At 44.1% G+C, this 23,267-nt stretch overlaps 1 protein-coding gene across 3 annotated transcripts in view; it reads left to right on the top strand.

The window, feature by feature from the left end:
• The window catches only part of GPATCH2 (G-patch domain containing 2), a 1,007,975-nt gene that overhangs the window by 4,336 nt on the left and 980,372 nt on the right, over positions 1 to 23,267 (top strand). Inside the window, exon 1 of one of the 3 annotated variants that reach the window (XM_069608578.1) lies at positions 21,617 to 21,675. The exons of the other annotated variants lie outside the window; for them this stretch is intronic. The gene's annotated coding sequence lies outside the window, so the exon portion shown is untranslated. Of the gene's footprint in view, positions 1 to 21,616; positions 21,676 to 23,267 lie in introns of those variants that run through there. 3 annotated transcript variants of the gene reach the window in all.

The raw sequence follows: 23,267 nt of genomic DNA, 5'->3' as shown, positions 1-23,267 counted from the left end.
CCCCTCAATTTCAAACCCTGGTGCTGCACATGCCAATTTTTTACTATGAATTGTACTGTATGTGGTAGTTGTAACCATTACTATATATATATATATATATATATATATATAATATGCATCTTATTGTACAAGAACATCACCTTGATCAGTGATTTACATGAGGGCCAGTGTGACTTATGCCCTGCGTTACTAGTCTAACAGTGGCCTGTGCAAGGGTGGTACTGCTGTGTATCATTGTGCCTTCCTCCTATGCGGGTGCATCTCTTATAAGGAGATGAGACGGATATAAAAGGGTTCATGAGCTATGCCGGCAGAATACATTGGTTATGAAATACTGAAAAGGCTACGTCCAACTTCACATGTAATGAACACTGGTTAAGCGCATGTGATCTGACTGAACAGAATCAATCACAGCTGTTAACCCTCATGAAGCACTGCCAGTTGGGGCAAATAGGAAAACTAGTCACAAGACATGGAATGTTTTGCTGAGCTTTACGAAATGTGATCATGTGGTGAAGCCGAACTGAGCAGGCAGGGCTCCGCTTGGGATTTCGGGGGGCAGTCGTTTGAAACTAGGGTTTGGCTATTCACTTGGCCCAAGCCATGCTTGGCTCATCTAGCTACATTAGAAAGCAGTCACTTTACAAATGTCTATACATCGGCTGTGACAGTTAGTACTTTAGTTCAGTTGATTTTATTAAAGTGCCATACAGCATTATCTGTCTGAATATGCAGGACTTTAAGAGTGCGTACCTAGCTGTGCCGAAAAAAAGAGTGCTGTAAAGATGGGGAGCACCCAGGGGGTTACAAGTAGGGTGCAAGGATAGCCTAGGAGACGGGATGATGCTGGAGGGGAAATAGGGTTGAGTAGAGTGATCAGCGTGTTCCTTGCAGTGTAGGGCCTTCAGGTCCTTGCAGAGGTGTAGGATGGAGGTACCAGTCTTCTCTGCACAGATGACTTGTTTCACAGACATGTACGTAGCAGGAAAGTCCCTGTTTCATGGTGTTTCCCTCTTCAGTTTACCTCAAGACATCTTTGGAATATCAGGTCTCTATTGATTTAGGAATGCAAAACAAAAAAAAAACATTGTTCCATGATGTGTAGCTTTCTCGGATTCCTCTTTTGTGCATAGTAGTTGCACTCTGAGATACTGGTTGGTAATGTCTTTTGTATATTATACCATATCCTGTCCTAAATCTGTCAAGCTTCATGTTAGCCAGCCAATTCTGGACTTGGGTATGCTTCTTGTAAGAGAATTAATTTGGTCTCTGTAGGGTTAAGCTTCTAGTAGGCACTTGACATTCATGCTTGGATGAATATCAAGGGACAGATAGTAGTTGAGTCGTGGAATGTTGGTGCAATGTATATTTAGGTACAGCTGTGTGTCATCTGCATATTTATATATCTTGATGTCTGTATTGGTGAGGGTCCCCTGGACCCACCCCTCATTGGTTCCTTGCAGATATTGAAGATGACAAGGGTCGGAACGTAGCGTCATCAAACTCCTCAGGTTAATGGGTGATGCTGTGGTCTGTTGGGGCCCAATGGACCCGTTGGTAACGGTCAGAGAGGTATGAGGCGAACCACTACAGGATTGTACAATTGAAGCCCATGCATTTTGCAAGGATGTTGTGGAGAGCTTCATGATTAACGGCATCAAAAGCAGCAGAGAGTTCGTTAGTAGGGTTCCCATTTGCCCAGGATGCATAGAGCATCATTGTTAATTTGGGTAGTGGCGTCAGTGCCATATTGGTAGTGTTGTAAGAGATTGTGCTGAGTGATCCCTTTTTGCAACTGGATGACAACGTTTCTCTCATTTGTCGATGAAGAGTAGAAGCATGGTGAGCAGTAGTTGGCCATGTAATCTGGATTGTCTGTTGGTTTCTTCAATGGGGGAGCATCTTTCCCATTTTCAGTTAATCTAGGAAGGTGCCTTGTGTGAGGGATGCGTTAATTTTGGGAAAGGGTATGAATGCTTCATGTTTGATGACCTTTATAATGACAATGGGGAGAATGTTGTCTTTGTGGTCATTGGGTATGAGGGCTTCTAGAGTGTTGGTTGGGTATTCCGGAGTAATTGTTTTGAATTCAGTCCATCTTGATATTTTGTGGGCTGCTATATGTCTGATGTCTGTGGTGTTTTTGGAACTGTGAATGTGTTGCCTTTTTTCTATTCACAAAACCAACATCATTTTATTTCTGCTTGAGCCAAGGACAGAGCCAAGCCACAACCATGATTGCAGATGACAAGAAACCTGCAGACATTTTGGGGTATGGCTCAGGGAGAAGTCGGATTGTTTGAGATGCCCATAAGGCTGTGCATATTTACAGGGCTCCAGTGTGCCTAATTTCCCAGCTCAATGGCCTCATTGAAGGCGGGCAACACTGCCTACGAACTGGCACGGCTGTCCCATGGGCTGTAGGTGCCACATCTGACTGCATAACATAGGATGGAAAGATCTGCTAAAGACAGTGGTCTGTATCGCGTGGTGTACTGGCTTTGAATCGTGTTCTACATGTCTTTCTTTTTCCGATTTTCTGTTGGAGTATTTGTACTCCCTGTTTTTATGTTTTTGGGAGTATTATGCCAATTGTTAGCGAGTAAAAGTGGCCTATACACCCCTTATCTGCAGGGCTGTGAGTGGGCTTAAAGGTACACTCAGTGACCACATTGTCAAAGGTTTCCAGAAATCTACAGTTATATGTGCCCTAAGTCGAGAGAAAGATTCGTTGTTTTAAGAATAATACCATCAATTTATATAGTGAACAAAAATCAGAGGTTTTGATCAGCAGTATGAAATTCCGAGCTAAACACGATATGTAGTGTGAGGTTGAGTGCAAAGAACGAAACATGTACATTTTTAATGACTAACACATTGGCATTTGGGAATGAGTGAATACTGTGTCACAGATGGCAAAAAAATAATTCAGAGTCGTAGAGACAGTTCAAGGTTGTTTCCGTCTTTGTGCAGCCTAGGGTCATTCCTCCCTCCTTTCTCTCATCGTGTTACGACCCTCTTCGCTAACACAGGCATCCACAACTCCCAGTTAGCACTGCCTAAGGTTGACCCCTGTGAGACAGGCATGGTAACAAGAGAGTCACCAACTCAAAAGTAACATTTGGGTTGGTGTAATGCCTACTTGGCCCCAACACTAAAGTGGATCGTCTAAACCTATGCTTGCTCTCACTCTTAAATCGAATGTGATGGGGGTGGGAGGAGGGTTTCTTAAAGGAAAAATGGTGACTCCAAAAATTAAAACAAAAAGGAAATGTAAACCACATCTGGTTTCAGGTTGCAACCTTCCACGTAGGGCAATTGCAGTAAGTCAATAGAGTTAACAATATCCCTCGGTCTCCTAGGGTTCCCTTTCCCAAGCTTCGACCCTTCCAGTTCCAATCAAAAAAAGACCATTCCTGTTAGGCCTCTTAGGGCTCCTGTCCCCAAGTCTAGGCCTCTCTTCATGAAGATCAACCATGTTTTTTGTGGGCCTCTTAGGGTTCTCTTCCCCAATCCTAGGCCCCTCTTTACAAAGTTCACCAATGTCTCTTGTGGGCCTCTTAGGGTTCCCTTCCCCAGGCCTAGGCCCCTCTGGTCTCAATCAAACAAAATGTTACTCTTGTCAGGATGTACCTTTCACTGTACAGTTCTTTTATGGGGGTAGTATCAGAGACTTTCGAGAACACCGGGCTCTTTGCCCTTCCCAGGTGCAACCACTCTGACCTGTAACCCCTCTTCTCATTCTATGGCACCTTTTCCTCTCCTGTGCCTCTTTCACTTTATTGTGCTTGCTACATATCTTATTTTCCTGTTGTGTACACTTGCATCTTCTTTCCACCTTTTTGTGCCTCTTGCACACTTCTTTGCTTTTCACCGTGCTCTCTTGGACCTTCAGTTTCTCACTTTGCTCTCTTGCACCTTCATTTTCCCTTTAACGTGCCTCTTGCACTCTGTTTTTATTTTGGGTCGCTTGTACCCTCTTTCTCACTTTCGGGTTGCCTTCACCCTCTCTTGACTGTCTGTTTTCCTTCTCACTGACTCAATGCTGTGTCTCTCTGTTTCGGATGTCTCACAGCCACTCTTGGCTGTTTCCGCGTCGCCTGCACACTTTACTGACTTTCGTTATTTCCGTGCCTTTGGCACACCTTTTCTGTCATTCTGCTTCACCTTCTTCCACCGATTTCCAGCTTTCATTTCCTTTCTTCCTGCATTTCCTCACCGGGCTCTTGTTTCCACAGTGCTCCTGCTCCCGCTTGAGCCACTCAAGTTTCTCTCCGCCTCATGAAACTCATCAACAGTAGTGCATCGCTGGTGAGCAGGTCAAATGGGCTTGGGTCGAGATCCAGGTCTCCCCACTTGCCACTCAGGCACCCCTGGGTCCCACACATGTGCCAGGGGAATGAGCACTGGCCTAAACAATGCCAATAGACTCTCTCCCGTCCTGCTCCTGCTTCCTGAGAGAAGGCTCCCTCGCCACGCTGCAGCCCCTCACGCACACTAGGCAAGTGTCCCACACTCCACTGGTCCTTCTGGGCTCCTCTTTTTGCAGCCTTCTGCTCCTTTGCCTCCTGGTTCCATCCAGCAACCCAGGCTCGCTCAATGATTCTGGCAGAACCACCCTTTTTATACTGCAGGTGAGAGTCAATTGGTAACAAGTGTGCACCGTTGGGGGGAGGGTGGAAAGTGCCTGACCTCGCCTGACTCTATCAGTGTGACAAATCAAAGGTGTTCGATGATAAGCCTCACATTGTATCCCTATGTTGGTCCTACGGTTAATCCTCATTGCTCCAGATGGCTTTTTCCTCTTCCCAGTACTTATTGGAAATGGGGAGGGAGAGCTGTGATATGATTTGAAATAGGCCGTACAGACTGAGGGAGCCTGAACTTGTCTCACCCTCTTTTCAGTACCAGGTGCAGGGACTTGTTGGGGCTCATTAAGGTGAGGGAGTGATACTAAATCCTTTTGTTTACTGGAGGGGGATATTTGGGAGGAAAAAGTGGGTACCCAGTACATCTTCTGGTTTTTGAGGAAGGAGAGACCAGGTTGGTGTTAAGAGTTGAAAAAGGGCTTGGACTCTCTAGATGTCCATGAGATCTGATCTTCCCCTTTGGTGAGCGAAGTTTAAGGGGCAGGATGGGACTTGGGTGACAATATCCCATGGAAAAAGAGGGCTTGAAGGATAGATTGGTGCAAGGGACAGGGGAATACCCGTCTTGCCTTTGCACGCTCTCCTCACACTCCCCAATGACCCCCTGCCTAGGTGATCCTCCCTGGCTTGTCCGCCCCCAGGTTTGGGATCCAGGAGCGATGGCTCTCCCCTGGCCACCTGAGCAATGGATCCACGGGGACTACTTGTGAGAACGCCCAAAGGTTTCTCACCCCCCCTATGGTCTAATCACTGTCTTATACTATGAATGGTTCTCTAAGTGGTGGCTATCTAAACTCCCTCAGGGAATTCCTAACTGTCCTTACTCTAACCAAGGGTTAGTGTTTTTATGGGAAATTGGGATAGTGCTTTGCACTTACTCGAAAGCAGGTCTCGCAAAGTCTACTAGCCCACTAGCATCGGAGTGCAGTTTTTATGAAGGGCGAGTACTGTTTGCATGGTATTCTGCTTGCTTGCGAGTATGGGGATGTTACAAACGTATTTTTAATTTACTGCAAACACATTCTGTTTGCAGTAAATGGCAATTACAGGTTTCACTGTGCATGCTTGACAGCATTGAAACAAATATGGAGTGTTCTTATGGCGACATGCATGATTTCACAAAAAGCACTGGTAAATATTGTGTCACCAGTCACTTTGGGGCAAGTGCATTTCTCTTGGGTCGAGTATATAAACTAGGGAACTCACCCTGAAGGTCTAGTGGGATTTCTAAGAATTTGCAAGGTTTGGAATGGATTCAAGCTGATTAAGTCATACCCACGTTCACCTCTTCTCTCCTACTAGTTCATCCTCCACCTTACTCCTCCCATTGATCTGTCCCTCCACAGTTTCACTCCGTCACCCTTTGATGTTAAAAGGTGCCCAGACTCTGCGTCACTACTCCTCGCCACCTACTAATCCTCCCACAAACTACTCCAGCAACCTCCTTTCATCTGTTACCATTAAATTCCCATTCATTCCTTACAATTACCACTCTGCTTTCTCATGATACAACACTGAAGAACCACTTCCACTCCTAGGCCATTACTGCACAATGTCCATGAATCTCCTCCACACTCCATGCTTTTCTCTCGTTCCTCCTGCTGGTCTCTCGGTTGTCTTCCACCTCTGATCTCACCCGGAAAAGAAAAAAAATCACACTTCCTGTCTTGAGCTTAAATCCTTCTCCCTGTCCCAGGATTAAGTACCTCTCCTTGGACAATCTAGCCCTGCCTTCTCTACCCGGGTGTGTATGTGGGAGGGGGGAAAAGGGGGCTAAGGCCAACCCACTAGCTCCGAGCGGGCTTGTGCATACCAAATATGGTGGTGTAGATTGTCCAGCATTCCCACTTGTGTTCCAGGTCCATGGCAGGTCTCTCTGGGAAGGGTGGGTTATGCTTTCTATTTGTTCCCTACTGGTCCTTTTTGTTGTTGTCTTTGTGGTTTTGCCAGCTGCTTCTGGCACCTTCGTGAGACCTTTTTGATTAGTCTTAGGGCCACAGCTTCTCGCTTTCTGGGTGATGTAGTGCCGGTGTCTCTGGCATTGGTTGTTTGCTGCGCTTTGGGTCTCGCAAGCGGCTCTCGTTATTTGACTAGCTGTGCCCTGTGGATGGTGATTCGGTTTTGGATTTGGTGCAGGCAATATAGAAAAGACAGAATGACAAGGGAGAGTAATAAATGAGGCAGGACTGGAGACAATTGTTTGTACACTAACGTGCTGGCAACCGGAAGGGCAGGAATTGGGACCTTCTCAGCTGTTGCCATCCACCTACGGGGCAGGACTGGCTCTGGATGGCTCACAGGTACATCTACCACCATCGGCTGAGAGGAGTTCCCGTCCCACTTGAGAAGGCTAGGCCCACCCTTTCTCCTAAGTATTCCTCTTCCTCGTCCTCCCCCTCCTGTTCCCTGCGTAATATTTGTTTTTGGGTATCTTGAAAGAAAATACATTTTAGACTGTTTTGTACATGCCCTCGGTTCAACCGTAAATAAAAACGGTTGCAGCGCTAGGAACCACCCCAAGACAAGGGATTTCCCTCTTTGTTTCTGGCCATGCAGACCAAAGGAACATGGTTAGTCACAAGCTTGAACTAGATCAATGCCAACCACACTTTCTTAAATTTAGAAAAGGCAGTAGACCCGCAGGGCAAATTCACTTCCTACCATCACCATTTCTCAAAGGGCCCATCCCCCCTCCCCGGCAAGCTTTTCTTAGTAGATATAGGGTCAATTATATCGACATAGGATGAACCCACTTCCAACATGTAACCCATTTTCTAAATTTAGCTGACATGGCCATAATATCCACATTCCTTTTACTGATGTTCGTTTTATGTTTGTTTTATTTATATAGCGCTCCAGACCCAGAGGTAAAAGGGCGCTTCGGGACAGGTTACAAAATACAATATATACAGTTTACAAAATACAATATATACAGTTTACAGTTATACATTTATACAGTTTACAATGAGCATCAAATAGTTAGAGTATAGTCAGTATCGCCAGGCATAGGAGATAGAAGATGGTAATGTTAGTTTTTCTCCAATAACCATCCAATAACCTGTTTCCTGAAAGGATTCAATAGATTTTAAGTGGTAAGGTATTCCAGAGTTGGGAGGCAAGGACCATGAAGCTAGATCCTCTGGCTCTTTTTAAGGTGCATCTGGGCACTGTAAGGCATAAGGTATTGGAGGATCTGGTAACTCTAGTAGCCAATTTCAGGGTGAATGTGTTGGTGAGATAGGGTGGGGCTAGATGGTTTAGGGCTTTGTATGTGAGACATATGGTTTTTTTGTCAATGTTTTGTTGTATAGAGAACCATTTGCAGGATTTTCTGCTCTCGATTGGGGATGTTTAGTACTGCTCGTAGCGCGTTATTTTGGAATACCTGTAGTTTGTTGATTATAGATTGGTTAGCACCTAGGTATAGGCTATTGCAATAGTCCAGTTTGGACTGTATGAGAGCCCTGGCCAGCGTGAGGCAGCTATTAGTGGACAAGAAAGGTCTACAGGCGTAGGGTGCAGGCAGTGGCTGAGGCAGTCATATTAACTTGTTTGGAAAGGTTGGCGTCGAGATAAATGCCAAGGGTTTTCACATTTTTAAAAATGGGAATTGTATGGGAATTTTATTACCATCGATGATGATGCTATTGTAATTAGGGCTGAGTTTCAGCAAGTTATTAGGTGAGCCGACAAGGAGAAGCTCAGTCTTCTCATCATTCAGGCAGAGGCCGTGTGTGGCCATCCATGCCTGAATGATGGAGAAGATTTCATTGATCCGGATGACGTCAGCACTATAGATAACTGAGATGGTGAGGAGTATCTGGGTGTCATCTGCGTAATTGGTATAGGTGAAACCCAGATGGTCCAGTTTGTCAAAGAGAGGCTTTGTAAATATGTTATACAAAGTGGGGGAAACACAAGAGCCTTGTGGGACACCGCAGGTGATAGGGATGGGGTCTGCTGCCGCCACTGATGTAAAAAACCCTCATTGTTCTATTAGCCAAGAAGGATTGTATCCACATGACAGCAGAGGAGGAGAAGTGAGGATGGTGGCGTTACCTTTATCTTTGATATCATCAATCTGACTTTTGAGGTCAACAAGGGCAGTTTCTGTTCCGTGTTGAGGTCGAAAGCCAGATTGATGTATTCCTATCAGTTGGTTAGTCTCTAGGTAATCCTGAATTTGCAGGTGGGCAACTCTGCATGTATACATGACCAGTTCATGTCCATAGAAGAATCGGGTAGCACAGCACGATTAATAGCTTTAATAGAAATTACCCTTAATTGAGGGGAAAACATAAAGAAGGTTCAATAACACTTGCCTATTGAGTAACAGGCTATCGTGGGTAGCAAACAGATCTGTAACCGTTATCACCGTTTCCTCTACACAGGAGCGGTTTTTATAGCTTTGTTCAGTGGAAGCAATTCCTACTTATGTAGAGAGGCCACCCAAGCCGCCCTCTATGATGGCAGGAGCTGTTTTAGCACACTTGCCTACATCCAATGGATCTGGGCTTTCAGTATATACTTTAGAGTTTTCCCAATCATTGGAAGGTGCAATAAATGCCTCCTGCACCAATCCGCTCAAACACCCAAAGTGTTGCATTTAGCTTTAGATTTTGCCTTTCGCTTAGCTTCAGCCCTGGTCATTCCGCTCTGGGCCACCTTTTAAGTCTCTTTTTCTTACGAGGACAACACATTTCTCTCTCTGATTCAGGTCTAGGTATTATTGGCTGGATTGGAAAAGCAGCCTTTATTTCCACAACTGAGGCATCACCGCAAAGGGTTCTTTCTCCAGTGCCCCGATATTATTCACCAAAGACGAGGTATGCTTTGTGCGGAACCCGAAGTCTGTGTTGCTTGGTTGGCACGGCATTACCTCCGGATCTTCCTCCCATTCTCCAATTACGGTAGAGGAGTGTTGCTCAGACCTTCCTAATGAAACTTCAATAGATTTAAGGAGAGTGCCGTTTTGCTTATGGCCTTTGAAAAGCTCAGTGCACAAGGCAAGGACCGCATTTATGAGGGAATGTATTTCAAAGATCTCAGTATTAGATCAGTCTCACTGAAGGTAGATACATGTGCAGCATCAGATATGCTATCCCTCCATGATATCAGTCTTTTGAGATCTGGAGAAGATGATGGACAGGAACCAACAACATTAGGGTTGGTTGCGACTGATCAATAGTCCCCTCGGAGCAACCAGATGACAAAATCTCCCTTTGGAGACGTTGATGCCACCTTCGTTTGGACTGTCCTGTTCAAGAGTTCCCCATAGTGCGGACTCATCCCCCACTTCCTCCATCTGTTGTAATAATGTAAATTAAGTAATATTGCCTGCCTTCTTGAGAGGAATAGTGGGTTCTAATGAGTGATTCATTTTGGGGGACTGCTCTAAATCAATAACCGTCAAAGACAATGACCTATTTAGTCCTTTACATTTTCCCCAGCAGGGGAACAGGCAGCACGCACACAGCTTCTTGTCAGATATTACCTCCCTCTTTTAAGCATGAGGATAGCTATGGGTACACATTATGATTAATAGAATTTTACTTGATTTTCCTTATTGAATCTGTCGGATTCCCACTCCCACTGACTTCCAACTGCACTTCCACACTTCGCACGTGGGGGAGTTTTTAACCAGTCACTTCCTGCTGGATGATGGTTGGTAGCCTGTCTGCTAAAAAAAAAAAATGTATTCTCATCTCCAATGCTGACACTGTGCCACAGTCCACCACAGTCAGTTTCCTGAATGCACTTCTCAATATGGTACAGAGACGGAGAGAAAGGGTTTAGCACTATGCCCTGAAAATTCAGAATACGTTAAACTGATAATACCAGACCTACATGGTTGCATTGCACTACTAGCAATGGACAGATACAATGTAACAGATGTAAGACTTAGCCATACATTTTAATCAGCAGGAGTACACTGCAGTGATTTAGGAGTGAATGATACTATTTGGTGTCAAAGTTCAGTTTAGTACCTATTTTAGTCACTTTTTAAGGAGTTTTAAAGCTTATAAAAGTTCCCCATAGAGATCAACGGGACAGAGTTCATGGGCAGAACCCTGGCTATGGGATATAGCCAGCCAAGTACTTGTCCTACAATGACATGTGCAGACAAAAAAGCTCCCAACACCGGGCGAAGCCAGAGGAGAACCCCTTGACGAGCCAGTCCCTAGTTCAAGACCCAGGCAACCAGAGATGGAGCAGAGCAGGATTCAGGCCAATGGAAGTCAGTGGGAAAACTGTGGTGGCGCTGTTGCAAAAACCCACTAGCCCAGGAACCAGGGGCCCCCCTGAAGACGATTCTGAAGAAAAACACAGGACCTTTAGGATCTGGGGAAATTTGCACATTGTGCCAGACACTCACAATTGGGTTTGAACGAGGCAGGAGACCCCTGTGAGTACAGGACGTATTCCAAAGGACTGGACACAGGAGCCATTACTCGGGTCATTGAGCCTTGGACCAGTGATTAACCAGATGAAGAAAAGGAAGAAAAATGCACCCATGATTAACATCCACCAACCAAAAGTCAAAGCTGCGATGAGAAAGACACCAGGGTGATGTAGAGTCCCACGCCAAAGGTTCTCCAGAGGCAAACCTGGGCACCCAGCCAATGAAGAACAGGCCCAGCCCAGGAGCAATAATTGTGGAACTGGGTAGGGGGTGGGGGATGAACCATGGCAATCCAAGACATAGCTGAAGCAGAGCCAGGATATTTGTACCATGCACTATCGCCACCGGAGTGGTCCCCTGGCACTCTGGCGGCTCTAAAAAAAGTGAGAGGGTGGGTGAGTTAGTGGGAATGAGCTGGAAAAGTGCAAGATAGCAGTGATGTGCTGTTGGCAGCCTCTGTCCATTGGGTCTGTTGGCTGGGCTTGGGGTGTTTTACGGTAGGTAGTCGTCGTGTGCTGTTGTGCAAATCTATGTGCAGTTTGTTTTGTTGTTGCAGTGAAGTGAAGTTTGTGCGGTTTGCTGCGTTTAAGGCTTGTGGTTGTGTTTGGTTAGGGTTTGAGAGGTGTATGCAGAGGGATGAAATTGTTGGTGGATTGGTTAGTTGGCATTGCTGTCCTTAGATGGAATAGTGAATGATAGCAGGCACCACACCTAAGTGTGGCATATGCTAACATTCACATTTCTATCTAGATGTGATGCAAGCTTAAGGTTAAGAATTCCATCTAAGTGTGTTGTTAATAGTGTTTTGTAAAGGTGTGTACAGAACTCCAGGTTGCCGCTTTGCAAATGGACTCTAGTGGAACGTTTTCAATGAATGCTATGGAAGCCCCAGTGCCTCAAGTAGAGTGCGCTCTAGGCTTGAATGGCAGTTCTCTCTTAGCAAGAGTATAGCTGAGTGTGATGCATTTGACAATTCACCTAGAGATAGCTGATTTGGAGACAGGGTCTCCCTTTTTACCTGCTGCCACTGAAACGGAACACTGGTTTGTCTTTCTTAGTGGTCGCGTTCTTTCCAGGTAGAACATGACTGCCCTGCGTACATCAAGTGTTTGCAGGATTCTTTCTGCCATGTTGGAGGGGTCGTGGAAGAAGGTTGGCAGTTTTATGGACTGGTTGACATGGAACTTTGAAATAAATGTAGGCGCAAACCTAGGGTGAGTGCGCAGAACCACTTTATCTCTGTGGACTGTAACAAGGTGGTCTAGAACTGAAAGGGCCTGTAGTTCACTGACTCTTCTTATAGAAGTGATCGCTATTAAAAAGGTGGTCTTGTAGGTAAGTTCCTTAAGACTTGCGTTATGCATGGGCTCGAAAGGAGACCCCATAAGTCTAGTTAACACCATATTTAGGTCCCATCTGGGAGCCGGGTTAGAAACAGAGGGGTGAATCCTCTATTCCCCTTCCATGAAAGCCTTAATAACTGGTATTTTCCACCACAACACCTTCTGTTGTGACATAGTGTAGGCCGAGAGAGCAGTTAAGTGTACTTTTAGTGAATTGAAAACCAGGCCGGAGTTTAGTGAGTCCGGTACAATACAATGTGTGTAGGAGAGCAGTCAACAGGGTTGACGCCCTTGGAATTGCACCAGATGACAAAGCGCTTCCATTTACTGGAGTAACAATATCGGGCTTTAGGTTTCCTTGCATCTCTGAGGGAGTTGGAGGTGCCCGAACTCTGACCTCAGGAGCCAGGCCGCTAAGTTCAGATTGTGCGGGCATGGTGGAAGTGTTTCTCCCTTGTCCTGAGATAACATGTTGTATGGGTAAGGCAGTTTCACTGGAGGAGAGAGAGACATCTCCAGCAGATGAGAGAACCCGGGCTGGCGGACCCACATTGGGGCCACCAGTATCATGGTGACTGGTTCCTGGTGCATCTTGTTGAGTAGGGGAGTCGGGGGGGTGGGGGGAGAGCGTAAACAAATGTCCCTGACCATGTGATCCAGAGACTGTTCCCCTTGGATCGGTTTTGGGAGTACCTGGAAGCGTAATCTTGGCATTGAGCGTTCGCCAGAGTTGCGAACAAGTCGATCTCTGGGAAGCCCCATTCTGCGAAAACATTGGCGACAATGTCTTTGTGTAATCGTCATTCGTTCGCTACGGGCAGTGGGAAATCTCTGCTGAGCACTTCCGCCAGAAGATTGAGTTCCCCTGGAACATGTTGTGACAACAGGAACATGTTGTGTTTGATAGCCCATTTCCAAATGTTCCGGGACAGTTTGCACAGCCCTGGAGAGTGAGTGCCCCCTTGTTTGTTCAGATAGTACATGGCTGTGGTGCTGTCTGTGAGGATCAGGACCGTCTTCCCCTGCAGCTATGTCTGAAAGGCTTGCAGTGCTTCCACCTCTCTTCTGAGTGATTGAGGTTTCCCATCTTGAGGCTCTTGAGATGGGAAAGGCCTATAGAGGTGTTTGCAGGAAAGCAACAGTGCAGCTACCCACCAACGGTTCCAAAACGGAATGGCTAGTCCAACTAGCAAAGGGGACCAGCAGGACAAGGAAATGCAGTCCATGAAGGATGTCCAGCATCCAAATCAAGAAACCAGAGCTAAGACAGTGGTCCCAGCACATTTAGCCAAATCTGGTCCTAAAAATTCAGCAGCCCATCTTTTTAGCAAATCCTCCTTCAACTGTCATTAGAATCAACTAATTTGATGAATGCACTGAGACTCCCCTAGATATGTACATTGACCCATGGGCAGTGTGGGGGGGAGGGTGGAGTTAACTGGGTTTCAAAAATTTTAATGACCCCCCCTCTGAAACTGTGCCTCGTTATAATAATGTTCACCCAATGCGAACGGTCATCTTTAACTAGTGCTTTATTGCCATTGTTGTGTGAGCCCTATGTTCTAATGCGCATGTCCTAACCTCGAATGACTTTAACGCCTAGTATCTCGGAGTGCTCGTTTCCCCATTGATCACCTCTGACATGCTTCCCTTTTGGCATATGGAAGCGTGTTTTCGAGTGCTGCTTTCAGAGGCAAAGCAGTGTTAGCAGACGGAAGATGTATATTCAGCGGGCTCGTATGCCTGAACCGTTTGCGAACTGTGGAGAAGTAGCTTACCCAGCAAGAATAACAAATGTATCTCTGTTTGCCTTCCATCCTTATTATGCCTTAATGAGCGTGAGAATGCAGTCTCTGCCTAAGCCTTGTATGCTGAGACTCTGTTCATTCACCTGGAACATTGTTGCTTGACAATATCATGCTATATCTGAAACCTCCCTCTCCATTGAAATGCTTGTGTGCTCTCCTGTGTAAAAGCTGTTATCCTGTTGGTGGTGGTGGGGGGGGGAGGGGCTTGGGAGGGTGCTGCTGTGCTGAGTCCTGTTCTGTCTTCGGGTTGCTGTTGTCCTATGTATAAGGGCTTTTCTGAATACCATTAAAAGACATTCACTCTTCGACCGGAAGAGTCTCCGTTTTTTTTTTCATGACGGCAGGTATAAGCCAAATCGCCAATTACACAACATGCAGAGACACAGGCTGGCCTTAAAAACTGCCAAACGCTCCGTCCCACCCATATTAATATTCAAGGAATGTATGGGGCCTGGAAACCAGCCTAGGACGGCGTAAAGGGGTTAGAATGTGCAGAGCTGGGCTAAGGGTGAGCCCATTTTTTACAACCGTAAGCATAGGCCTGCCTGATGGTCCCCACAGACAATGAGATGACCCAAGTACCTTAGTAACCCAATGGCTAGTATGCTGGGGGTGCATTGGGCTACTAATGCGGTAAAACAGGCTGCGCTCCCTGTGAAGCCAAAACTAAATTACAGCTGCCACCAGCCGAATCGACAACATAAATGTAGGGTGATAGAATTACCCTAGGATCGAAATGGGGTGCTCCCACCCTCAAACTCTATCCCACAGACTGGGTGGACTTTAAGTGTGATGTTACTGTAATGTTTTTCATTGGCATTTTGCACCTCACTCCACTCCTCATCCTACCTTGTGAACTAATAACCACATACAAGCCAACATCCATCCCATTCGGGAGACACTCCAGGTTTTAATTTTGCATTCTGGGACTCGTAGTCCTGAGTTTTAGAAATCTGGTATTAAATGTCCCAGAATATTGTTGGCAACATTATCCTGAAACCAACACATATCCACCACTCCTGAACACCCTGATTGTTGGCATTCTAATGCTCTCAGGACAAAATGTGATTTTTAAAATGCACTCCTGTCATTTGCCTCACAGGGGCCGTACTCTCATATGCTATTGGGTCAGATGTATCGTTCCTCAGTTGAATCAGTTAACACGTTTTGTTAGTTGCGTATACTGACAATTGATAGTTGTGGTGCAGTCTGCTCTTTTGTTTGGTGGTCGGGCAGTTTTTAGCTGTTTAAAATTATTTTCGAGTGCCGTGCGTTTGCTCAGTTTGTGTCTGGTATAAGTCACCGACACTGCAACATGCCCCATTCACATCGGGTGTTGCCTGTCCATTTTTTCATATTTTCTGTGCTTTATTGAACGTGCAGGGTGCGTAACACAGAACTGCACGTCCCAAAATGCAACAGAAAGCAGGCCTGGACAAGCTCCCGAAACGAACGGGACATGTTCGCATGAACGCCTTCGTGGGGTTCTATCTGAAACTTTTGCCGGCGATTTCAATAATTGGCCATTTGTTGTAGTCGAATTTGTGAGCATCTGCACCGCTAATGCTTTTAAATTGTCTCGTGTGGTGACTGGACCTCCGAGTAATACGGCTGGCTCAATAAGGTACCAAAAATGAACTTGGTTAAGTCAGTGTCTGAATATTTTTAACACACACACTCTTGGTAAATATTGTTTGTAATGAAACCTGTTTCTCGTATGTAATACATAACGATTCGTTTCTATGCATGCACTGATTATATTTTCATGCCTGTATCATTGGACGCTTTTTCGTTTCATGTTAACAGCAAAATAAAAGGCCTACACTTCCATAATCCCCATCCCCCTCCTGACACCCCTGAAATGAAAGCCCCTCAACCACTACTTACATTGGCACACAAAAAAACAATATAGCTATGGTACCCCTTTCATACTGGTGCCAAAGCACACGGTAACGGCTAAAACGGTAGGCTCTGCCAGTCTCTGCTTTCATAATTAACACCTATGTGACTAACGCAAGCGTCAAATCTCCCCGTTTCTGTAAGAGACGAATTACCGATGCTACTAAGTGACCCTCCCCCCTCCATATGGGATAGATATAGATACTCATATGCCCACTTCTGATTAGAAGATTCCAACATTGAATGTCTGGTTTTGAAATGTACGCTTTAGCTGATAGATCTGCCGGTTTCGTTGACTCGTTCACTCTGCGCCACATCTGGAATAGCGAACACTTGCATAACCAACAAACCAATAACACTCTAAATCGCGTCATGAGGCCTGATGTAACACACCCCTTTTTCATTTTTACTGAATGACCTTCCTTAATGAAGCATAGATCTTTCAGTGTTGCTTGGCAGTGTCGTCAAAGCAGCCTGGCCCCGTAGGAGGATGCCATACTGATCGATGTGGGCCCACGTAGCAGCTCAGTTTTGTGTACCCATCATTGAGGAACAATGCGCCTCGTGGACGCTGTTGGCACCTATGACGGCCATGATTTCTGGGGCATTGTTCACCGAAGCTACCAACCCTGTAAAGTGCATGCCCATCTGTACATGTCTCCAATGGGCGTGCAGGAGATGATATGGTGTCTGACAAATGGCTGGCAGTGGAACGCCTGACTGGGCAGTTTATTCCCATCACAGCCCCATTGTATCTTAGCAAGATCCTTCCTGCACCGCAAGGAAACCTTGGAATGTGTATCAGAATCCCTACCAGGGCTGATTTTATTCTGGGATGGCGTCCGTATGTATCTTGTCCTTGTCAAAATGCCTCACAGACGGCACGATGCTACTAATCGAAGATGTATTAGACTCAGACAAATTAAATCTGTCTCACAGACGGTCTCATTTATAGATGTCTAAAAATAAATTGACCGTGCAAATTAAATTTGATACCTTTATCATCTCCAAGTAACTTTAAAAACTGTTAGTTTGGTGCATTTTTGGCACTTCTAAGTTTACGAATATAATAGGGCTCATGAAAGTCCTTCGGGTGGTGGCTGTGCCTTAAATGAAATATAATATGGGCAACGTCATAGAGGTTAACAGCTTCTCGAATCACAAAAAGAAACCCATGTTCCTTTTAAATGTTATTTTCTGAAATAAACAAGTATTAAGAACATTCAAGTAGTCTCTTCACAATTGTAAAGGGGTATCTGGTTATTCAGCTTTAATTTGTGAACTTCCTTTAAATTAATCTCGACTCTTGGTTATCAGTGGCGTTCATATTTCCCATGGACGATGCCCGAGAAGTTGATGTGAAAATATATATTTTCCAAATTTTGTAAAATTATATACTTTTACTGTAACAATATATATCGAGAGACCACCCTTAAACTGGGAAGTTCTTCCCCCCAATCAAGGTGCCCCACAATAATTTGTTATAGCACTAGCCCTATTGACGACTCATATAGAGACGCATATTTACACCCGCCACCTTCTCTGTGGCAGAAAATAAAGCTTAATTTACAAAATACACGTTTTAGGATGTTAAATTTAAAGTGTTTTTCTGCTTTTTACTTTTGTCTCACAAACATTGAACATAGGCTAAATAACCAGTTCAACCCTATTGCCCCTCGAACCCCTTTTGTCAAATTAAAGAATAGTTGGTAACATGACGATAGCATATATGTCAGCATTTATTGATAAGGGCTTTCTTTTAAATCAGATACACATTTCAATTTTCAAAGCAATCTTACAGCAAATTTTGTTAGGTTAATTTCCCTGTTCGCTTGAAATTGCTTGCAGATTTGGAAACACAGATTTGGACAAAAGCATGTGGAAAATAGTACCCTGTTTTATCCAACCACCATCTAAAATCTTTCTGGTAGCAGGGTCACTTACTCATTCTCAGGCGTGAGGGCATATTGTTTACTGGAAATTACACTCATTTCACTTGGCAAACGTCTCTTCCCCCCCCAAGCACCAAATACCCAGGCATCAGCACCCCTCTGTTAAAACTCCAGGTCTAGGTAGTGGGGATAGTTTAGGAATTTCGTTTTAGGCCAAGGGCACCACTTTTGTTTAATGCAATGTTTAAGCATTGGTGACAATTTTTGTTTTAGGATAAGTTTACCTTTTTATTTAAAAGCAAGTTTTGGGAAGGGTTAGGAATTGGGATTTTCATTTTAGGGACAAGGACCTTTTTGTTTTAAAGGCAAGGTTTGGGAAGTATGTCAGTTATCAATTGTGTTTTTGTGACAAAGGTAGCACTTGGGAATTTCGTTTTGGGGAAGGGCACCCCCTTTCATGATTGATGTCAGGGGTGAACAGGAAAAATCAAGGTACCCAAATTATTTTAATTACTATAATGAATGTTCCCACTAGGAAAGAGGTTTGGGGTTTCAAACTCTTCCAAATGGCCCCTGCATCAATCTAGTTGGGAGTTAATTACATTAATATTCAATCAAATGTGCTAAGGGTCTACAGAATTTGCCCCGTACCGAAGAATATTAAGGCAAGCAGACTCCCCCCAAACCCCCCACACTTAATTTCATTTTGGACAAGTTACTTGCATGGGATTTCTCTGGGTTTGGTGTACGGGAAAGTCAGCCAGGACCCTCTCTTGTGGGAACACTGGGCCTGGTCAAAAAAGCAGGCACAAGCTTCCCTTCTCCTTTTGACTCCCTTCAGCTTTAGGCTTCCCCAATGGCTATCCTCCTGGGCAGGGTTACATCTCCATTCAGCTTTCCATAGTAGCACCCATATGATTTTTATACAGTCGTCCTGGCAAGGTTATATTTAGCCACCTTCCTTCAGCTTTTCCCTCGGAGGATTTTAGTGTCTCTGGAAGATTTGAGCTCCTGTCTTCTGATGGCTTTTTTTAGGCAGCTCCCCTGATGGTCCTATTCTGCTGTCCTGATACCCCCCTTCTCCATAGAGCAAGTGCTTTTTAATGTATAAGCCACACCTCCAATTATTACAATTGGGAGGTGCCCTTTCAATGGCACTAACTTTCTCATGGGAGGATCATTCTCTCTCCGCCCCCCTCAAAGAGCTCACCCCTCCCTATGGATAGACTATGGGAGTTCTGTGATTGAAGTGACATGGAGAGGTACACCCCTTTGTCATGTACATATATTTCTAGCTGTCAGCCTTTTACCCAAAAAGTCCCAACATGGCAAATTTTAGTAACTTACTGATAAATGGCATAATATGTAGATATTAATATTCCCCTGCTCATGACAGACTCAATGAAACCACTCCCATATTCACACGAGGTTGCTTGCGCGAATGCTGTTTTTTTCCATTTCGTACAACGATTAAAACAATCTACATTACTAAAATGTATATACAGTTACATGATTCACTAGGTTAACATCTTCATGAATCTTGGCTTCCCCCCATATTCCAGGAAGCTAAGAATACATTTTAGATTTCTATAGAGTTCCAAGTCGAATATTGTTGATATCGCTACAGGCTCTGTGTCCGCTTTCAAATGACATATGAATGGACTCGGTGCGACTTATCATTGCTTAGAAAATGAACAATAATGATAGCCCATTTAAACTATTGGAAATGTTGAAACATACATGCAAATCTTAACTTTTCCTAAGTTTCAGTTTCCATTTACTTGAAACCACGTGATCCAAACCTTTGCATTAGGCTGTTGGTTCAGGCCTGCAATAAAATGATCAATCACCCTTGTGGAGCCAACAGCTGAGTTAAGGGAGACAGCAAAGATGTATCTTCTCTTTATGGCATGCCATCCACCAGTGAAGCCAGGAATTAGTCCACAAAATGTCTTCAATTTGGGGTATTTTATAAAGTTCAGCTTCACTTGATTGCAGCCCCTGTTTATTTAGCCCACCAATAAATACTGGTCACGCTCTGGCTACATCCTTCTGCTTGCCTGAAAGGTTCATAGCAATTGGATATCAGCTGGGGAAGGCTGAGCAAAGCCAGGAGTGGGGGAATTTCGTTTTGTGAAGTGAACCCCACTGCCCATTAGAATTCTCATTTCAGCTAACACAGAGTCTTGCTCTTGCTTTGCATACAGCAATTTTTATTAATGTGGCAAACTGACATTGAAGGGCTGTTATTCAGTTTGGTCACTCACACATGCATTTTTATTTACGTGATGTCCGTTATTGTGCTTAACAGTGGGTCTTAGTCACATGAAAGGAAACATATTCACATGGCTTGGAATTTCACCTGCAAGGGCCACTCTGTACTCTGAATTGCAATAGTGCACAGCCCTTTGATACGTGTCACTTTCAATGAAAATGCTGCTTTTCTCTCTCAGCCTTTGTGTGCCTTTTCAATTTGCAATCTGATTTTACTTTTCAGCATACTCAGCGTTTCAACTGCAGAAAGACGCACACTTTACGTAATACACTGTCCCTTATGTCATCTTCCAGCGAGACACATATTTTGCTTCATCAGGCCCTTTCACTGTTTTAAGGTTTGGTCTTAGAATGTATATGTCAGTGGGTCTATTCTCATTAGAACAATGTATTTCAATTCAGAGGTCTAACCCGGCCTTTCAGTTATGACGTTCTGGCGGTCATTAAATCCCACATTACTATACAGTGACTTCATAGTTTGTGATGTTTGTCCCAAATTTACCTTTCAGGTTAACGCTTAGGTAATTCTATTAGTTATGGTACTCTACATCTGGAAAGCTTTTTTCCAACAATATGCTCATTAAGAGCTATCGGATTGCACAGTAAATTAAGCGCTTGCTCAGACATCTGCGTTTACCCTGCATGTCATGGGTACGTTTTATGTCGTATGGGTCACAGCCTTTCATCTAATCATGGTAAATAAATTATGTTCCATTCATTTTAGTAACAAACAAAATATAAAACATAATTATTTTGTACAGCGACCACCCATGTAGTAGGCAGTTTTCCAGATATGCCTATGCCCTGCAAAATTGGCCCTCTTTGTGACGCCCCTATTGGGGTCCAATGGACAGACCTCCTCCCCTTAAATTTCTTGTTCACCTTTTCCTAAATTCCATGGTGGGTGCATGCAAAACTTTTGTCATTGAATAGTGCCCAATAACAGATCTTCCTCGTTGGAATCACCATCTTGACAACGATTAAACCACTTGCTGATTAAATTGAGGTCCATTCTTGTCTGTTCATAATCATCCTTTTTTAACTATCGTGTTCACTAAGACACCTCCCGCCATAAAAAATGATACAAATATAATTCTTTGTAGACTTATACTTCCTATTATTATACTTCGTAGAATATATACTTCCCAGTTTCCCAGGCCTGACTATGCAGTACATTGAAAACCTTGTTTATACATGTTTGGCTAGCTAACTTCAGAATCAAACTGTGCAGTCAAGTGTCTTGAAAGTACTTTGTGCTGATATCAAAGGAATGGTGTATCCGTCAGTGAGAACATATGCTATTCTAGAGATTTGTAACACGTTTTTCTTTTCAGCCTAACAGGATTCTTGAAATTGAAGAAGGGTTCCTGGAATCTATGCTTGTTGTTCGTGTGAGTGCCTTATTGTGTAAGTTTGCTTTTTGCATGGAGTGTGTTTATGCCACAGACTGATGAAGATCTTTTGTAGAATTGTCGTGAGTGTGCAGCCTCCTTCCTATGTCCGTCTTCTCCCTATTCCTGCCCATATGGTGATTGCATTTGTGACTATTTTGCAATACCATGCTTTTCCACTGGAAGTGCCATCTTGGCTGTATTCATCTTTCAGGAAATATACACTCAAAATTAATATAAGCATGATTGCTTTTTTATATCTATCAGAGCCAGTGGATTGTTTCGTACAAATGCATGGATTCCTGACCCAAATTATAGGTAGGCTGATATATTGTCTCACTGCAGACAAATCTAGGGTTCTTGGGCTACAACTCCTTTTAGATGCAGAAATACAACTCAATCCGTAGTAAAAATGCTGCAATCTAATCCTGTTGACTTTAGATGTAGAGAGTAATGTCTTGAGAATTGTCTCTAACTAACATGGATCTAGAACTTGAGTAGCTTAGACCTGGATGTAATAAGAGAATCAATTCCTCTGCCTAATATTTGCCAATTCCTGTATGTCATTCAAATGCTTGCAACTGATGGACACTAAAGCATATATATATTCAAGAAATTGGAAATTTCAGCTAGTTCACCTGTGGATGTACTTTGGTAGCTGATGCCACCCCCTCCCCCACAAAAGCACAAAAGGCACTTTTACAAAGGGACCAGTCCCACCAGCCCTGCTTTGATCTTTGCAATCACAGGTTCCACTAAAACACAGTCTTCTCCACCATGTTCTCTTTACCTAAGGATGTACTTTGTCATCGCCCCAGTTACCAGCCTGATACCTTTTACAATACTAGATCATGCTGTCAAACACCTAACCTTGAAAAAATGCTCTACAGAGCATAGAACCCATGTTGGGCAAATTGGCTACACAATAATACCATTGCAAACTTTAATGAACACAAAGGTTTGGAGCCAAGTGATCTTTGTGTTGCGTTAGCGAATACTATTACCACTGAGAGGAGTGCTTGCTATTTCTCTCATAGTTATTTCATCACAACGCACTTCAACGAGAAATTCTTCATGGAGGTGGCATCCATCAACTTAGAATTATGTTGGTGTTTATAATCAACGCTGAAGGGCATCAACTATTAGAAGTTGTTAAAACTGAACATAGATTTCATTCAGGTATTGCTGTCTATCTTATTTATTCATGTAACCCAAATCTGTACTACGTGTTTACTAGGCTTCGTGCAACACCAAACAGACATGTTTATTTTCATAATGTGGCCCTCTGCATGACTTTATTAATGCACTGAAGTTGGTTTAAAGGGTCTCCTGCAATTTCACCTTCAAAATCAGCAACAATATGATATATATGGCTACCGGTGGCTGCAAGGATCAAGTTCAAGCCCCTTTGCATTGTCCACAAAGCTTTCTGGGGCCGGGGCCCACACTTCATCCAACACTCTTTTCCAACATACCTTCCTTCTCGAGCCCTTCGCTCAGCTACCTCCAACTCTCTACTCTACTCAGAAATCCGTATGTTTGCTCAATCATCCACCTGCTCTTTCTAATTAGTTGCAAATATGTGACGTACATGGTTAATGATGGAAA

Source organism: Ambystoma mexicanum, chromosome 4q (genome assembly GCF_040938575.1).
Source record: "Ambystoma mexicanum isolate Mex_15411 chromosome 4q, UKY_AmexF1_1, whole genome shotgun sequence".
Classification (NCBI taxonomy): domain Eukaryota; kingdom Metazoa; phylum Chordata; class Amphibia; order Caudata; family Ambystomatidae; genus Ambystoma; species Ambystoma mexicanum.
The sequence above is the reverse complement of the archived record's forward strand: the minus strand, read 5'-3'. Positions and strand labels throughout refer to the sequence as shown.